We start from the raw sequence: 18685 nt of genomic DNA on the forward strand, positions 1-18685 counted from the left end.
GGGAACATCTCTAACAATTTCCGGGTATAAAGGAATTGCCTCGTGCACAGTCAGTTTTGATGAACGGTTGAATTTTTCTATTTCTTTGAGAACAAGTGAAACATTTTGCTGAAATGTGGTCAATCTGCTGCTATAGGAGACGGAGTGAAATCTTTTTCCTTGCGGCAACGCTTTGCCTGCTCCATGTCATCCAAATACTTGTCAAAGTCAAACTCATCTGATGAGGATGAAGATATGGCAGCAGTAGCGCTGTCAGGACCCGAGTCCTCTTGCGCCTGGCAGTCCTCCTGTAGGCCACTCACCCTAACCGCTACCTCAGTCAGAGATTCTTTTCCTTTAGTAAGCTGTTGATCATCAAGCAGTATACGATGACTTGGGTCCACATAAACAGCTGCCAGAAAAATTTTATTTTCCAATAGCTGTGTCTGTCTCCGTTTTATTGAAACAGAAATGCCATCTGCGATTAAACAGCAAAATAGCAAGTTCTTCCGCTCCCTCATGAAAATGCCAGGAGTTAAATCCTCAGCTTGTAATTTTTTAGTCACAGTAAATGGGTGATTAAGCAATTCCTTCAATTCAGCCACCTGTGTCCATTGACCTTCATTTAGGGTTACCTGAGGGTTCGCCATATCTATAAGAAACGGTTTTAGTTGATCAACAATTGCCCCTTTTCCAGCACGTCTCTTCAAGATGGAATCAATTTTAGGGGTTCTGGCAGCAATAACCAATTTCCTCACTTTTCCAATCAGATTTCCAGCATGTCCCTCTTGCAGACTATCTCTTATTGCCAGCTGCAGCGTGTGCACAACACAGCGCATGTGATGAATAGGAAAGAGGTGTGAAGCAGCTTCAACAAGATCATCTATTTCTACAGTATAATTTTGCTGTTCTTCTGTAGTAATATCTGTTTGTTCCTCAGTTACATGAACAGCACTGTGGCCTTCCATCTCATACTGAATCCTGAATGTTCCTCTAGCTGTTGTTCATTACTCTCATTCATCAGTGTAATTGTACTTATGTGTGAAGCATTGTCCGTTACAATAGCAAGAACCTGTTGTTTTTTGAGTTTATAATCTTGCAGAACTTTTTCCACTAAGGCCTGGAGAAACTGGCTGCTGTTATGAGCTTTAGTATCTTTTACTGCCAGTGTCAAGGTAGCTATTTGGGAGGGCTAAATTAACCCTTGACGGTTGATCCAGTGATTTCCAAATTATTCCACAGTGTTGCTAGCAACTCAAATGACCACACGGAGACGGGGGTCTATGTACGGGAGGATCGAGGCAGATCACTAAGCCCCTTTATTTTAGTCACATCTTTTATAATCTTTTGCTTAATTATGCAAGGTTCTCAAGTACCAATAACATCATGGTAATGCTTCACTTTGTAAGCCAATAATATTGCAAGAAAACCGGAAACTACATATATGTCCATCATAGAAAGTAGTATAGTGGCATATTCTTCAGAGTTTTACACTCCCACCTCCCTTATCTTTGCACCTGATGAGAACAGTCTGGTTTCATGACAGCCCTTGCCAATTACAAAAGTTTATCTGACAGCAACAAAAATGAAGAAACGAAACCTTCAGAGAATGGACAAAACGAAACTTCAGCTCTGATTTTAGTATTAACCCTTCACATTCCCCCCTAGATAAATTTTGTTAACACATATGCAGCATCAGAGGTGCTATCCCAAGATAACAGCTTGAGGGGTACTGGTCTTCACATGACTGATGCCGTGTTACCAGTCATGGCTGTCACGGCGCACCCGTCCCCCTTGTATACTGCAGTTCACGAATAACAATTTTTGATGACGGTGGAGATCTTTTGTAGGTAGGCATGTGCTTGGCTTCAACATCTTAATCAAGTAGCCTTTTGAGATCGCTGCAGAGAAGAGCAGGGGCAACGACGCCTTTGGTATCATCATTAGCTGGCTTAGTGCAGAATTTCCTAATACATACAGAAATACACCAAAGAACAAGTTTTACTATCACATATACAACAAGGATACAGGTAGCAACGTGTAACAAGCTCTGTAAGATCCCAGCTATCCAGCTTTATCGTATTGATCTCTGAGTCTTTGAATATCTTCTAACTTTAACTTCTACCAATAATATGTAAAATGCAGAAAACCAAAACATTATGCCCCTTTATTTGCTATTGGCTTGTTGGGTGATGAGGAGAACTTGATAGGGACCATCATACAAGGGTTCTAGTCTGTGCTTCCTAACATGCCTCTTCACAACTACCAAATCACCAGGCTTCAGGTTATGACAGGTGTCGGTTTCTGCTGAATCTGGAAAAGAAAAGGAAACTAGAGCAAGATTTTTACTTAGCTGAATAACACATTGAACAGCACGGTCAGTTTCTTCTGATAACTGCTGAGGCTGGAAATTTGCAACTGGGGGTCTAGTACCAAACAATATCTCGTATGGGGACAGGCCATGTTTTGCAATAGGGGTAGTACGGATATGGTATACTACTATGGGTAGGAGCTCTGGCCATAGAGCCGTAGTCTCCTGCATCATTTTGGTCAATTGTCCCCTCAGTGTGCCGTTCAGCCTCTCAACTTCACCACTGGATTGTGGGTGGTACGGAGTATGGAGGGCTACAGTGGATCCAAGCATTGTCAGAAGTTCTTGGTACACATGAGAAGAAAAGGCCGGACCTTGGTCACTTTCAACAACTTCTGGAACCCCATATCTGCATATAACTTCCATCACCAGTTTCTTTGCTGTGGTTTTTGCAGTCATGTTAGTAACAGGGAATGCTTCCGGCCAACTGGAGAACTGGGGCCCTGTAGAATTTTTGCACCAGTGCAAGGGCCTGATTCTTTCCTCGATGTGTAGGCCCATGTGCCCATATGGCAATAGCAGGGTACATCCGCTTAGGGAGACATGAGTTGGTCCTTTTTCCAGAGACCATTATCCATTTGTGCCCCATCAGTCTTCCATTGCTTCACCTTTTCCTTTGGAGACATTCTCTGCATCGTCATTAAGCGGTCTTGCGGGGTCCGACAGAAAACTTCAGTCTGTTCTAGATCCTCAGGTTCTTGTAGGGTCTGTGCTTCTTGTAACTGTTTACGCTGAGAGCGTGTGGTCACCATAGTTGGTATGGTTGGTTCAACGGGTAAGAGAGCGGTGGCTTTTGCTTGCATATCCGCAAATGCGTTGCCAACAGTCTATGGACTGGTCCTAGGACCGTGCGCCTTAACTTTGATAATGGCCACCTGAGCAGGTAATTTGATCGAGTCCATGAGGGTTCTAACAGCTTCAGCATTTTTCACTGGGGTTCCGGCAGTAGTAATAAACCCTCGATTGGCCCATAGAGCCCCAAAATCGTGAGCAATACCAAATGCATACCGTGAGTCCGTGTATATATTAGCCTGTCTGTTCTTGGCCAAAGTACATGCAGTAGACAGAGCCTGGAGTTCTGCTTCTTGTGCTGACTGTGATGGCGGGAGTGCAGCTGCGTGCACTACAGTGTCCTCTGTGGTAACAGCATATCCCGTGTGAATCTACCAAACTCATCAGCATATCTTGAACCATCCGTGTATAACACCAGATCGGGATTTGGGAGTGGATTCTCACTGACATTTGGTGGAGTAGCTGTTTCTTCAGTCAGAAGTTGGGAACAATCATATTGGAGGTATTCCTCATCACTGCCATCTTTCCTTATAGTTCATTATACCGTCTTTCAAGGCTTTGTAAAGGGGTTGCATTATGCGGGATGCATCCGGTATCCACTGACAACAATAAGTGCATAAGAAAACGCTGGAGTTCAGCTTCATCTTTTGGGAAAGGAAGGGAGCTGACAGCTATTTTTCTTTCTTCTGCGAGGTGTCTGGCACCCTGAAGGAGACAGTGACCCAAGAATATCACTTGACCAAGGCAGAACTGAAGTCCCGAGGCCGAAACCCGACAGTTCAGTGCTGCCAGATACTTAAGGAGGCTAACAATGGCAGAAATGGCAAAAGACACTCACTCATATTTTTTTGCAAACTGGTTGGGACTGTTTTGGGCCCCTTGTGACATAACTGTCCATGTTAACTGTCGTCCCTGCTAAGTGAATGCAAATAGAAACTAGCAATCTGGAGTAACGGAATGCTAAAGAAGGCATTGGTAAGATCAATAACTGTAAACCAAGCAGCATCCTGGGGTGTTTGGGACAAAAGAGTATGTGGATTAGGCGCCAGGTTTGAGAAACACTTTTACTGGTTCTGCAGGCATTTTCCCTATATCATTTGGCCCTTTTGACCAGAGTTTAGATGGTATCTCTGAGAGGTATGGGGTGAGTCATTGATCCTCAGGCAATATTGGGGGTGGATCTGAGCCTATCAGGGCCATCATAACTGTGGGAAGGGCATGCAAAATACAGATTTCCTCACTGTCTTCATCTACATAGGGATTATATAACGTAAGAGCCATCTGACCATCATCTTGGAATTGTATTCTGGAGCGGATCTGTGATAATAAATCTGCCCCTAGTAAATTTACTGGACATGTGGGGGAGATTACAAACTGAGCAGTAACGAGAATTAGCAGGGAGGGGCTGAGGAGGAAGGCTCCTATTCATAGAATTAGAGATATTGGAGTAGGGAGCTGAAGTCTGAGGGGGGGGCCAGAGTTTGCTGTGTGCTCCAGTGATACTGATAAGAGACTGGCTGTGTGCTCGCAGCTGCGGTGGGGGCGAAGGGGGGTATGGCGTGGGCTAAGATGGGAGGGGGTACTGAAGCAGCTGCTAGCTTGCTAGTTTGCTTTTTTTTTTCTCTCTCTCTCTGAACAGAGCGGGTTAAAGTCTTCTGAAAACTTTTTTTTTTTTTTTTTCCCCTCTGGAGCTGGTAAATGGAAGGGGTGGATACTCAACCACTAGCAATAATGGGGACTGAGGCTAGCGGTGGATGATAATAGGTGCCGTCAGCAGAGGTGGGGGCTGCAACTCTCGGTCTCCTTGTACAATTGTCATCTAGCAGGGAGACCTCTTCTTTCAAATCATCACTTTTAACTATTCGACTGCCTGACACATTGTCTGGATCTTAGTTCCTTCTTAACCAATCACTTCCTCACACCACAGTCACTTTCTTGAACCACAATACATCCCATCTTTGCCATAATAATAGACAATTTTCCTTCTTCAACATAGCAGTAACAGAAACAATCAGAATTCACTTGCTGTTCAATGTCCACATAACCTTCATTATACAATTCATGTGCCAAGCCACAGAATTCCTCAGTACTTTCAAGTAATCCATCATCAGTCAACCTCCCTTTATTTTATTTTTAACTCCTTCATCCCATAGCGTAGGCTGTAGCCTCACGCCCTTAGAAATCCCAAAATCGAAAATATTTTTCCTGCATTCCTGACAGATTTCTTTCCTCATCTTTGAATCATAAGACTAACAGTATCTGATCCTTCACACAATTCCAAACTTTTCTTTTTCTTCCACAGAAACATAATTCTCTCCTTTAGAGCTAAATACCCTGACTTAAATTGTGCACAGATCTGGAGCGGCCGTATCAGTCTGTTCCACAGGGTCAACCCCCTCTGGGAAGACCAAAATTCGCGGTACTCAGTGAAAGGAGGAGGGCGTCTCAGACTATCCCTCCGGACACCTCTGGTTATATATATCTATCTATATATACCTGAGTTACGTATCCTACCCATCTTCGATCACATGACCACGCCTCATAACTAACAATGATCGGGAATTTCAGGATATTTTGACTATAAAGAGAGTCACAATCACTGGTCAATCCGGGGTGTCCGTCCCTTATGAGGTACGGTTTGAGCACTGGGCCCCCAACGGGACTGCACCTCTATATGATTCCACCCATGAATCACCCCACCAGGGGACAAACCTCAGATCCTCTTTGCAGCAACAAGCACCGGAAAACCACACCAACGGTCAGTCTGAACAGTATGACTGCCAACTTACCATGGTTGTCGTGGGAGATGATCAGTCCCAATTTTCCAGCACCTGTGTCCGTTCCGAGGGTCCTTTGTCTTGCTGTCCTCCAGGGGCAGAGGCGTCCCTGTTCAGGGGCCCCACGTTGGGCACCACTGTCGAGGTAGCTATTTTGGGAGGGCTAAATTAACCCTTCAAGGTTGATCCAGTGATTTCCAAATTATTCCACAGTGTTGCTAGCAACTCAAATGACCACATGGAGACGGGGGTCTCTGTACGGGAGGATCGAGGCAGATCACTAAGCCCCTTTATTTTAGTCACATCTTTTATAATCTTTTGCTTAATTATGCAAGGTTCTCAAGTACCATTAACATCATGGTAATGCTTCACTTTGTAAGCCAATAATATTGCAAGAAAACCGGAAACTACATATATGTCCATCATAGAAAGTAGTATAGTGAAATATTCTTCAGAGTTTTATACTCCCGCCTCCCTTATCTTTGCACCTGATGAGAACAGTCTGGTTTCATGACAGCCCATGCCAATTACAAAAATTTATCTTACAGCAACAAAAATGAAGAAACGAAACCTTCAGAGAATGGATAAAACGAAACTTCAGCTCTGATTTTAGTATTAACCCTTCACACCAGCGTGTTGGTAACAATTTTTGTTGTCACAAACATATCGAACATTGATGGCAAAATAGTTCACTCTGTGACGTGTGCAGGCGTCCATTGTAAGAAACATGAAGCGTCTTTTGAGAGTCTTTTTAAGATCTTCCTTTTGGTTAAGGGCTTCTTCAATCACTAATTTTCTAATACTTTCTCTTTCCAGAGAAACACCAAGTTTGCGGCCATTTCTCCATTAACAGCTGTAAAAGCTGGTCGTGCAAATAGTGATAATGGTGCACCGTCCTTCACAACAAGCTGGAGGAGCCGTCTGTTACACATATCTGCTGTCATTGTTACAGTAACTTTGTCACTTACAAAATATCTTGTTAATGATGTTTGAGACGCTCTTTCCTCCTCCTTTGCCTGGCAGGAAGTGTTAAGGCCCTTTTACATTTAGTGATGCACCAGCAATCCGACCAGCGATACGACCCGGTCAGGATCGCTGGTGCATCGCTAAATGATCGCTAGTGAGCTGCCACACAGGAAGATCTCACAGCGATGCAGCAGCGGCGCAGCGGACGATACTCACCTTTCACACACAGCGATCCTGGCGTCCTCCCGCCCGCGTCCAGCGTCGCTCGTCTCACACAGCAGGAAGCACCCGACGAGAAATGGAGCCGCCCGATCTCGCACGATCAGCGACAGACAGCGTGGGAGCCGGTCGGAGGTATCACACATAGCGATATCGCTATGTGTAAAACCCCCTTTAGTCTGTGTGCTACCCGGCTTTCATTCTTTTTGGTACAGATAAGATATGGATAGACAGATATGGATAAATGGATAGAGCAGATTTCTAATCTGCTTTTGCTATTGAAAACATTATCTATGAGCTCAAAAACCTTTCAGGTGATGCGGTTTTTTAAAAAGCTGATCGGCTTTTGCAGCTGAAAAACATATCCTCAAAAAACGCAGCAAAAACGCTGTGTGTGAATGTAGCCTTAGATCAGGAATAGAACAGTCATTTATAGGATATTTCATAACTTTCCCAAATTCCTATGAAAAAATATTCAGCACATTCTGCATTGAACTACTGTACCCAATTTATTATATATTTTAGGAGTCGGAGTCGGTCCATTTTATACCGACTCCGACTCCACCAAAATGAGCACCGACTCCACGACTCCACGACTCTGACTCCACAGCCCTGGTCATTATTTCCCTCTACTCCTCTTTGGTCAGACCTCATCTGGAATATTGTGTCCAGTTTTGGGCACCACATTTTAAAAAAGACATCAACAAACTGGAGCAAGTTCAGAAAAGAGCGACCAGAATGGTGACCGGTCTGCAAACCCTGTCTTATGAGGAAAGGTTGCAGGATTTGGGAATGTTTAGTTTGCAAAAGAGAAGACTGAGAGGAGACTTAATAGCTGTCTACAAATATCTAAAGGGCTGTCACATTGTAGAAGGATCAACTTTATTCTCATTTACACAAGGAAAGACTAGAAGCAATGGGATTAAACTGAATGGGAGGAGACACAGATTAGATATTAGAAAAAACTTTTTGACAGAGTGATCAATGAGTGGAACAGGCTGCCACGAGAAGTGGTGAGTTCTCCTTCAATGGAAGTCTATACTCTACACTGGTATTATTACTCGTCTCCTCCTGCAGGGGGAGCTATATACTGGTACTATTACTCGTCTTCTCCAGCAGGGGGAGCTCTATTCGGGTATTGTTACTCGTCTCCTGCAGCAGGGGGAGCTCTATACGGGTATTATTACTCGTCTCACCAGCATGGGGGGCTCTATACGGGTATTATTACTCGTCTCCTCCTGACGGGGGAGCTCTATACGGGTATTATTACTCGTCTCCTCCTGACGGGGGAGCTCTATACGGGTATTATTACTCGTCTTCTCCAGCAGGGGGAGCTCCATACGGGTATTATTACTCGTCTACTCCAGCAGGGGGAGCTCTATACGGGTATTATTACTCGTCCTCTCCAGCAGGGGGAGCTCCATACGGGTATTATTATTCGTCTACTCCAGCAGGGGGAGCTCTATACGGGTATTATTACACGCCTCCTCCAGCAGGGGGATCTCTCTATGGGTATTATTACTCGTCTCCTCCAGCAGGGGGAGCTCTATACGGGTATTATAAGCCTCATCCAGCAGGTGATCTCTCTATGGGTATTATTACACGTCTCCTCTAGCAGTGGGAGATCCATACGGGTATTATTACTCGTCTCACCAGCAGGGGGAGCTCTATACAGGTATTATTACACGTCTCCTCCAGCAGGGGGAGCTCTATACGAGTATTATTACTCGTCTCACCAGCAGGGGGGGCTCTTTACGGGTATTATTACTCGTCTCCTCCTGCAGGGGGAGCTCTATATGGGTATTATTACTCATCTCCTCCTGCAGGGGGAGCTATATACTGGTATTATTACTCGTCTTCTCCAGCAGGGGGAGCTCTATACGGGTATTATTACTCGTCTCTTCCAGCAGGGGGAGCTCTATACGGGTATTATTGCTCGTCTCCTCCAGCAGGGGGAGCTCTATATGGGTATTATTACTCGTCTCTTCCAGCAGGGGGAGCTCTATACGGGTATTATTACTCATGTCCTCCAGCAGGGGGAGCGCTATACGGGTATTATTACTTGTCTCCTCATGCCAGGGGAGCTCTCTACGGGTATTATTACACGTCTCCTCCAGCAGGGGGAGCTCTCTACGGGTATTATTACTTGTCTCCTCCTGCAGGGGGAGCTATATACTGGTATTATTACTCGTCTTCTCCAGCAGGGGGAGCTCTATACGGGTATTATTACTCGTCTCCTCATGCCGGGGGAGCTCTCTACGGGTATTATTACTCGTCTCTTCCAGCAGGGGGAGCTCTATACGGGTATTATTACTAGTCTCACCAGCAGGGGGGGCTCTACACGGGTATTATTATACGTCTCCTCCAGCAGGGGGGGGCTCTATACGGGTATTATTGTCTCCTCATGCCGGGGGAGCTCTATACGGGTATTATTACTTGTCTCCTCCAGCAGGGGGAGCTCTATACGGGTATTATTACTCGTCTCCTCCTGCAGGGGGAGCTATATACTGGTATTATTACTCGTCTTCTCCAGCAGGGGGAGCTCTATACGGGTATTATTACTCGTCTCCTCCAGCAGGGGGAGCTCTATACGGGTATTATTGCTCGTCTCCTCCAGCAGGGGGAGCTCTATATGGGTATTATTGCTCGTCTCCTCCAGCAGGGGGAGCTCTATACGGGTATTATTACTCTTCTCCAGCAGGGGGAGCTCTATACGGGTATTATTACACGCCTCCTCCAGCAGGCAGGAGGGGGAGCTCCCTATGGATATTATTACTCGTCTCACCAGCAGGGGGCTCTATATGGGTAATATTACTCGTCTCCTCCAGCAGGGGGAGCTCTATACGTGTATAATTACTCGTCTCCTCCATCAGGGGGAGCTCTATACGGGTATTATTACTTGTCTCACCAGCAGGGGGGCTCTATACGGGTATTATTACACGTCTCCTCCAGCAGGGGGAGCTCTATACGGGTATTATTACTTGTCTCACCAGCAGGGGAGCTCTATACGGGTATTACACGTCTCCTCCAGCAGGGGGAGCTCTATACGGGTATTATTACTCGTCTCCTCCAGCAGGGGGACCTCTATACGGGTATTATTACTCGTCTCCTCCAGCAGGGGGAGCTCTACACGGGTATTATTACACGCCTCCTCCAGCAGGGGGATCTCTCTATGGGTATTATTACACGCCTCCTCCAGCAGGGGGATCTCTCTATGGGTATTATTACTAGTCTTCTCCAGCAGGGGGATCTCTATATGGGCATTATTACTCATCTCCTCCAGCAGGGGGAGCTCTATACGGGTATTATTACTCGTCTCCTCCAGCAGGGGGAGCTCTATACGGGTATTATTACACGCCTCCTCCAGCAGGGGGATCTCCCTATGGGTATTATTGCTCGTCTCACCAGCAGGGGGGCTCTATATGGGTATTATTACTCATCTCCTCCAGCAGGGCGAGCTCTATACGGGTATTATTACTCGTCTCACCAGCAGGGGGGGCTCTATACGGGTATTACAAGTCTCCTCCTGCAGGGAGAGCTATATACTGGTATTATTACTCGTCTTCTCCAGCAGGGGGAGCTCCATACAGGTATTATTGTCTCTTCCAGCAGGGGGAGCTCTATACGGGTATTATTGCTCGTCTCCTCCAGCAGGGGTGCTCTATACGGGTATTATTACTCGTCTCCTCCAGCAGGGGGAGCTCTATACGGGTATTATTACTCGTCTCTTCCAGCAGGGGGAGCTCTATACGGGTATTACTCATCTCCTCCAGCAGGGGGAGCTCTATACGGGTATTATTACTCGTCTCTTCCAGCAGGGGGAGCTCTATACGGGTATTACTCATCTCCTCCAGCAGGGGGAGCTCTATACGGGTATTATTACTCGTCTTCTCCAGCAGGGGGAGCTCTATACGGGTATTAGAATCATAGAATCATAGAATCATAGAATTGTAGAGTTGGAAGGGACCTCCTGGGCCATCTGGTCCAACCCCCTGCTCAAAGCAGGATTCGCTAAATCATCCCAGTCAGATGTCTGTCCAGCCTCTGTTTGAAGACATCCATTGAAGGAGAACTCACCACTTCTCGTGGCAGCTTGTTCCACTCATTGATCACTCTAACTGTCAAAAAGTTTTTTCTAATATCTAATCTGTGTCTCCTCCCATTCAGTTTCATCCCATTGCTTCTAGTCTTTCCTTGTGCAAATGAGAATAAAGTTGATCCTTCTACAATGTGACAGCTCTTTAGATATTTGTAGACAGCTATTAAGTCTCCTCTCAGTCTTCTCTTTTGCAAACTAAACAATCCCAAATCCTGCAACCTTTCCTCATAAGACAGGGTTTGCAGACCGGTCACCATTCTGGTTGCTCTTTTCTGAACTTGCTCCAGTTTGTTGATGTCTTTTTTAAAATGTGGTGCCCAAAACTGGACACAATATTCCAGATGAGGTCTGACCAAAGAGGAGTAGAGGGAAATAATGACTTCACGTGATCTAGACTGTATGCTTCTGTTAATACATCCTAGAATTGCATTTGCTTTTTTTGCTGCTGCATCACACTGTTGACTCATATTCAGTCTGTGATCTATTAGTATACCCAAGTCTTTTTCACATGTGCTGTCACTTAGCCCTATTCCTCCCATTCTATATATGCTTTTTTCATTTTTATTGCCCAGATGTAGTACTTTGCATTTCTCCCTGTTAAAAACCATTCTGTTAGTTGCTGCCCACTTCTCCAGTTTATTTAAATCGTTTTGAATCCTCTCTCTCTCTTCTCTAGTATTAGCTATCCCTCCTAGCTTTGTGTCATCTGCAAATGTAATCAGTTTACCCTCAATTCCTTCATCTAAATCGTTGATAAAGATGTTGAACAATACAGGGCCCAGGACAGAGCCCTGTGGTACCCCACTTGAGACATTCTTCCAACTGGATGTGCAGCCATTTACGACCACTCTTTGGGTCCGATCACTAAGCCAGTTATGAATCCACCTAACAGTTACCTTGTCCATTCCATACTTAGTCATTTTTTCAATAAGGATTGTGTGAGAGACTTTGTCAAATGCTTTGCTGAAGTCAAGATATACTATATCTACAGCATTTCCTTGATCCACCCAATCAGTGATACCGTCATAGAAGGAAATTAAGTTAGTCTGACATGACTTATTAGTTACAAACCCATGCTGACTCTGTTTAATCACTTCATTCTTATCCAGGTATTGACATACGTTGTTTAATAATTTGTTCAAAGATCTTTCCTGGTGTAGAAGTCAGACTCACCGGCCTATAGTTGCCTGGGTCCACCTTCAGCCCCTTTTTGAAGATAGGAACAACATTTGCTCTTCTCCAGTCTTCTGGCACTTCTCCTGTCCTCCAAGAATTTTCAAAGATTATGGAGAGGGGTTCAAAAATTTCTTCTGCTATCTCCTTCAGTATTCTGGGGTGTAATTCATCTGGACCTGGAGACTTGAATTCATTTAGGTTAGCTAAGTGTTTCCTCACTATCTTTCTGTTTATAGATATCCTGGATTCTTCTATTCCCTTAATAGGACAGTGAATAACAGTTGATGTTACATTTCCTTTCTGAGAGAAAACAGATGCAAAATAGGAATTTAAAAGTTCAGCCTTCTCAACATCCTGTCTGACCATTTCATCATTTTCATCCTGTAAAAATCCTATAGCATCTTTGACTTTTCTTTGACTTTTGACATATCCCCAAAATCCTTTATTATTGCTTTTGACATCTCTTGCAAGCCTCAATTCATTTTCAGCTTTAGATAATCTGATTTGTGCCCTGCAGGTTCTGCAGACAGCATAATATTCTTCTTTAGATATGCCTCCCTCTTTCCATTTTATAAACATTTTTTTCTTCCTTTTTAGCATGTGCTTAAGTTCTGTGTTCATCCATCCTGGTTTCCTTAAATGCTTCCTATTCTTCCCTCTTTTCGGAATTGATAACAACTGTGCTTTGAGAATTTCATTTTTCAAGATTTCCCATCCTTCCTGGACATTTTTGTCTTTAAGGATATCCAGCCATTACTCATTATTACTCATCTCATTATTACTCATCTCCTCCAGCAGGGGGAGCTCTATACGGGTATTATTACTCGTCTTCTCCAGCAGGGGGAGCTCTATACGGGTATTATTGCTCGTCTCCTCCAGAAGGGGGAGCTCTATACGGGTATTATTCCTCGTCTCCTCCAGCAGGGGGAGCTCTATACGGGTATTATTACACGCCTCCTCCAGCAGGGGGATCTCTCTATGGGTATTATTACACGTCTCCTCCAGCAGTGGGAGCTCCATACTTGTATTATTACTCGTCTTCTCCAGCAGGGGGAGCTCTATACTGGTATTATTACTTGTCTCCTGCAGCAGAGGGAGCTCTATACGGGTATTATTATACGTCTCCTCCAGCAGGGGGAGTGTGATGGTGTGATATGCTATGTGGATATCATGTTTTGTATATTCCTATTTCAGTCATTTTCATAGTGTTTTTCTTATTACATTGTAAGTCTACAGCCTCACTGTATCTGTCTCTTGATGACCCCCTGTAGTGCATTAATCCCTAAGGCCCTTTGTTCTCCTCTGGGAGGCCTGGAAACCGCCCCAATTTGTTTGACTACCCCTGGACAAGGAAGGGGGTGGGGGGAAGAACAGCAGCTGGACAGGTCAGTTCTGGTGTGGACAGGATGGTGTTCAGACAGCACTTCAGAGAGAGAAGGACCCATTTTATCCTCTGGTGCTAGAGTTTTGGAATCTCGTTTCCCTGGACATTTTATCCTGATACTGGACTGCATTCTTATTCTGGACTATCTAATCCTTTGTGTGGTGGACTGAATATGGACCTTTTCGTATTTTTGCCTGAATAAAGGTCTTGGAATTGTTCACTCTTCGGTTGCTTTGTTGATTGTGTGATACCAGAGAAGGACCCAGTGACAACTGGTGGCAGCAGTGGGATAAGAATCACTCTTGGTGGCATCATTTAGTCGTCTGTAATCAATGCAGAATCATGTTGTACCATCCTTCTTGGGGACCAGGACGACAGGAGAGGCCCAAGAACTGTGAGATGGCTGAATAACTCCCAGCTGTTTCATCTCCTCCAGTTCGTTCTTTATCATGCCTTGAACACCTCTGGAACCTGGTAGGCAGCCTGCTGGATGGGGCGTTGTCCGGGGGTTTCCACATGGTGACTGGTGAGAGTAGTCTTCCCCGGCTTTGAGGAGAAAGCAGCAGCCCTCGGCCTTAGTACGGCGACAATATCGTCCTTTTGTATATCCGATAAATGGGAGCCTAGGAGCACTTGTTCCAGTGATCCTCCCGCTTGGGCAACCTGGAGATCTGGGAGATACTCGTCGTCGGCGGTATCACTAGGTGGCAGACAGCTAGAACAGGCAGAGATCGGTCGTGGTAGTCTTTCAGCATGTTAATGTGGACGGTTTTCTGGCGTCGACCACTAGAGTCCAGGACAATAACATAGTTAGTGTCATTAATTTTCTTGACAACCTGATAAGGGCCTTCCCACACTACTTGAAGCTTGTTGGCAGGGGAAGCAGTAATCATGAGCACTTGCTGTCCTTCCATAAATTCCCGGTTCCTGGCATTATGGTCATACCAAGTTTTTTGTCTGGACTGGGCCATTCGCTGATGTTCTTTAGCGAAGGTAGCTAGCTGGGCGAGACGGTCTCTGAGCTCTAGAACATAGGGAACGATGGGCATTCCGGTATCTGAGATGTCTCCCTCCAAATGTTCGTTCAGAAGAGTGCGAGGCCCACAGACCTTCCGGTTAAACAGTAGTTCCAAAGGACAGAACCCTGTGGACTCTTGGGGAACCTCCCGATAGGCGAAGAGATGTGGCCGGTACTTCTCCCCGTCTTTTTCAATGTCAACAAAAGCCCTCAGCATATTTTTTAGGGTTCCATTAAAGCGTTCACATAGTCCGTTGGTCTGCGGGTGGTGCGAATGGCTCGAACACCACAGGTATGCCATAGGGACTGGACCAGATCTGACATGAACTGAGTGCCTTGATCTGACAATATTTCACTAGGAAACCCTACCCGGGTAAAGATGGTAACAGGGGCCTCGGCTACCTTTACTGCTGTAATACTGGACAGAGCCACAGCTTCAGGATACCTAGTGGCATAGTCCACCACGGTCAGGATATATTTTTTCCCCGACCTGCTGGGGTGGGCCAGAGGACCTACGATGTCGACGGCTACACGTTGAAATGGTTCCTCAATTATGGGCAGGGCATTGCAGGGGTACCTTATGTCGAGCTCCTGGATGCCGCATTCGCTGGCACACATCGCAGGTGCGGCAATAATGGGCTACCGACTGCGAGACGCCCGTCCAGTAAAAACTTTGGGTGAGTCTCTTTTCAGTCCTTTTTCTCCCTTGATGCCCAGCCAAGGGGATGTCATGGGCCAGTTGAAGTAGCTGTGCCCTGTACTTCTGAGGGACAATGAGTTGCCTGGTCGTTGCGTCAGGGTTGCCCTGGTCACTGCCCTTTGGTACACGATAATACAGTCCGTTTTCTCGAATGAAGCCATCCCCATTATCTCCCATGTGCCCAGTATCTGCCTTTCGCCTAAGGGCTGCTAAGGTAGTGTCACCCTCTATTTCTCTCCTAATCATAGAATCGTAGAGTTGGAAGGGACCTCCTGGGCCATCTGGTCCAACCCCCTGCTCAAACCAGGATTCGCTAAATCATCCCAGTCAGATGTCTGTCCAGCCTCTGTTTGAAGACTTCCATTGAAGGAGAACTCACCACTTCTCGTGGCAGCCTGTTCCACTCATTGATCACTCTGTCAAAAAGTTTTTTCTAATATCTAATCTGTGTCTCCTCCCATTCAGTTTCATCCCATTGCTTCTAGTCTTTCCTTGTGCAAATGAGAATAAAGTTGATCCTTCTACAATGTGACAGCCCTTTAGATATTTGTAGACAGCTATTAAGTCTCCTCTCAGTCTTCTCTTTTGCAAACTAAACATTCCCAAATCCTGCAACCTTTCCTCATAAGACAGGGTTTGCAGACCGGTCACCATTCTGGTCGCTCTTTTCTGAACTTGCTCCAGTTTGTTGATGTCTTTTTTAAAATGTGGTGCCCAAAACTGGACACAATATTCCAGATGAGGTCTGACCAAAGAGGAGTAGAGGGAAATAATGACTTCACGTGATCTAGACTGTATGCTTCTGTTAATACATCCTAGAATTGCATTTGCCTTTTTTGCTGCTGCATCACACTGTTGACTCATATTCAGTCTGTGATCTATTAGTATACCCAAGTCTTTTTCACATGTGCTGTCACTTAGCCCTATTCCTCCCATTCTATATATGCTTTTTTCATTTTTATTGCCCAGATGTAGTACTTTGCATTTCTCCCTGTTAAAAACCATTCTGTTAGTTGCTGCCCACTTCTCCAGTTTATTTAAATCTTTTTGAATCCTCTCTCTCTCTTCTCTAGTATTAGCTATCCCTCCTAGCTTTGTGTCATCAGCAAATTTAATCAGTTTACCCTCAATTCCTTCATCTAAATCGTTGATAAAGATGTTGAACAATACAGGGCCCAGGACAGAGCCCTGTGGTACCCCACTTGAGACATTCTTCCAACTGGATGTGCAGCCATTTACGACCACTCTTTGGGTCCGATCACTAAGCCAGTTATGAATCCACCTAACAGTTGCCTTGTCCATTCCATACTTAGTCATTTTTTCAATAAGAATTGTATGAGAGACTTTGTCAAATGCTTTGCTGAAGTCAAGATATACTATATCTACAGCATTTCCTTGATCCACCCAATCAGTGATACCGTCATAGAAGGAAATTAAGTTAGTCTGACATGACTTATTAGTTAGAAACCCATGCTGACTCTGTTTAATCACTTCATTCTTATCCAGGTATTGACATACATGTTGTTTAATAATTTGTTCAAAGATCTTTCCTGGTATAGAAGTCAGACTCACCGGCCTATAGTTGCCTGGGTCCACCTTCTTCCCCTTTTTGAAGATAGGAACAACATTTGCTCTTCTCCAGTCTTCTGGCACTTCTCCTGTTCTCCAAGAATTTTCAAAGATTATGGAGAGGGGTTCAAAAATTTCTTCTGCTATCTCCTTCAGTACTCTGGGGTGTAATTCATCTGGACCTGGAGACTTGAATTCATTTAGGTTAGCTAAGTGTTTCCTCACTATCTTTCTGTTTATAGATATCCTGGATTCTTCTATTCCCTTAATAGGACAGTGAATAACAGTTGGTGTTGCATTTCCTTTCTGAGAGAAAACAGATGCAAAATAGGAATTTAAAAGTTCAGCCTTCTCAACATCCTGTCTTACCATTTCATCATTTTCATCCTGTAAAAATCCTATAGCATCTTTGACTTTTTTTACTTTTGACATATCCCCAAAATCCTTTATTATTGCTTTTGACATCTCTTGCAAGCCTCAGTTCATTTTCAGCTTTAGATAATCTGATTTGTGCCCTGCAGGTTCTGCAGACAGCATTATATTCTTCTTTAGATATGCCTCCCTCTTTCCATTTTATAAACATTTTTTTCTTCCTTTTTAGCATGTGCTTAAGTTCTGTGTTCATCCATCCTGGTTTCCTTAAATGCTTCCTATTCTTCCCTCTTTTCGGAATTGTTAACAACTGTGCTTTGAGAATTTCATTTTTCAAGATTTCCCATCCTTCCTGGACATTTTTGTCTTTAAGGATATCCAGCCATTGGATCCCTCCAATTCTCTTTCTGAATCCCTTAAAATCTGCCTTTCTGAAATCTAACCTTGACGTCTGAGTCTTCACAGGTCTTCCACCTCTAGTAATCCAAAATTCTAAAATAGCATGGTCGCTACCTCCTAGGGTCCCAGCCACTTTTACCTCCTCAACCATTTCCTCCCTGTTTATAAGGATTAGATCCAAGGTAGCAGTTCCCCTTGTTTTCTCCCTTACCTTTTGGAAGATAAAGTTGTCAGCAAGAGAGGATAAGAATTTCCTTGACCTGTTAGTTTTGCCTGAGAGAGATTCCCAACAAATGTCTGGATAGTTGAAATCTCCCATGACAACTATGTCATATTTTTTGGAGAACTTGGCCATCTGATGCATAAAGAGTTCATCTATATCTTCGGCTTGCACAGGCGGCCTGTAGTAAATGCCTACAATGGTGTCCTTTCCATTGTTCTGTCCTTGTATTCTTACCCAAACAGTTTCCACAGAACTCCCAGTCTCTGAAGCTTCAATCTCTGTGCAGATATACGCGTTTCGAACATACAATGCGACACCCCCTCCTCGTTTATCAAGTCTGTTTCTTGCAAATAAGTTGTATCCTTCTAGTCTTGTATTCCAATCATGTGTATTGTCCCACCAAGTTTCAGTGATTCCAATTACATCATATTTCTGTTCCTGTGTTAGTAGTTCCAATTCTCCTTGTTTGTTGCCCATGCTTTGTGCATTAGTATAGAAACATTTTAGTTTGTGATTGGTTTCTCTTTCTCCAATATTTTTAGTAATTAGATTCTTTCGTCTTTGTTCTTCCTTTCCACTTCTAATAGCAGAGTTCTCAATAGCATTTGTCAGGTGTATGGCTTTTTCTGGTCTTTTGCTTC

General features: G+C 44.5%; 1 long non-coding RNA gene across 1 annotated transcript in view; it reads right to left on the reverse strand.

Annotated features, from left to right (window-relative positions):
• Positions 1-1261: 1261 nt before the first annotated feature.
• The window catches only part of LOC141054873 (uncharacterized), a 50563-nt gene continuing 33139 nt past the window's right edge, over positions 1262-18685 (reverse strand). Inside the window, exon 3 of the long non-coding RNA XR_012221426.1 lies at positions 1262-1946. This is a non-coding gene — a long non-coding RNA (uncharacterized lncRNA). The remainder of the gene's footprint in view (positions 1947-18685) is intronic.

Source organism: Dendrobates tinctorius, unplaced genomic scaffold (genome assembly GCF_039654945.1).
Source record: "Dendrobates tinctorius isolate UK_male_01 unplaced genomic scaffold, ASM3965494v1 ptg000179l, whole genome shotgun sequence".
In the NCBI taxonomy this organism is placed as follows: domain Eukaryota; kingdom Metazoa; phylum Chordata; class Amphibia; order Anura; family Dendrobatidae; genus Dendrobates; species Dendrobates tinctorius.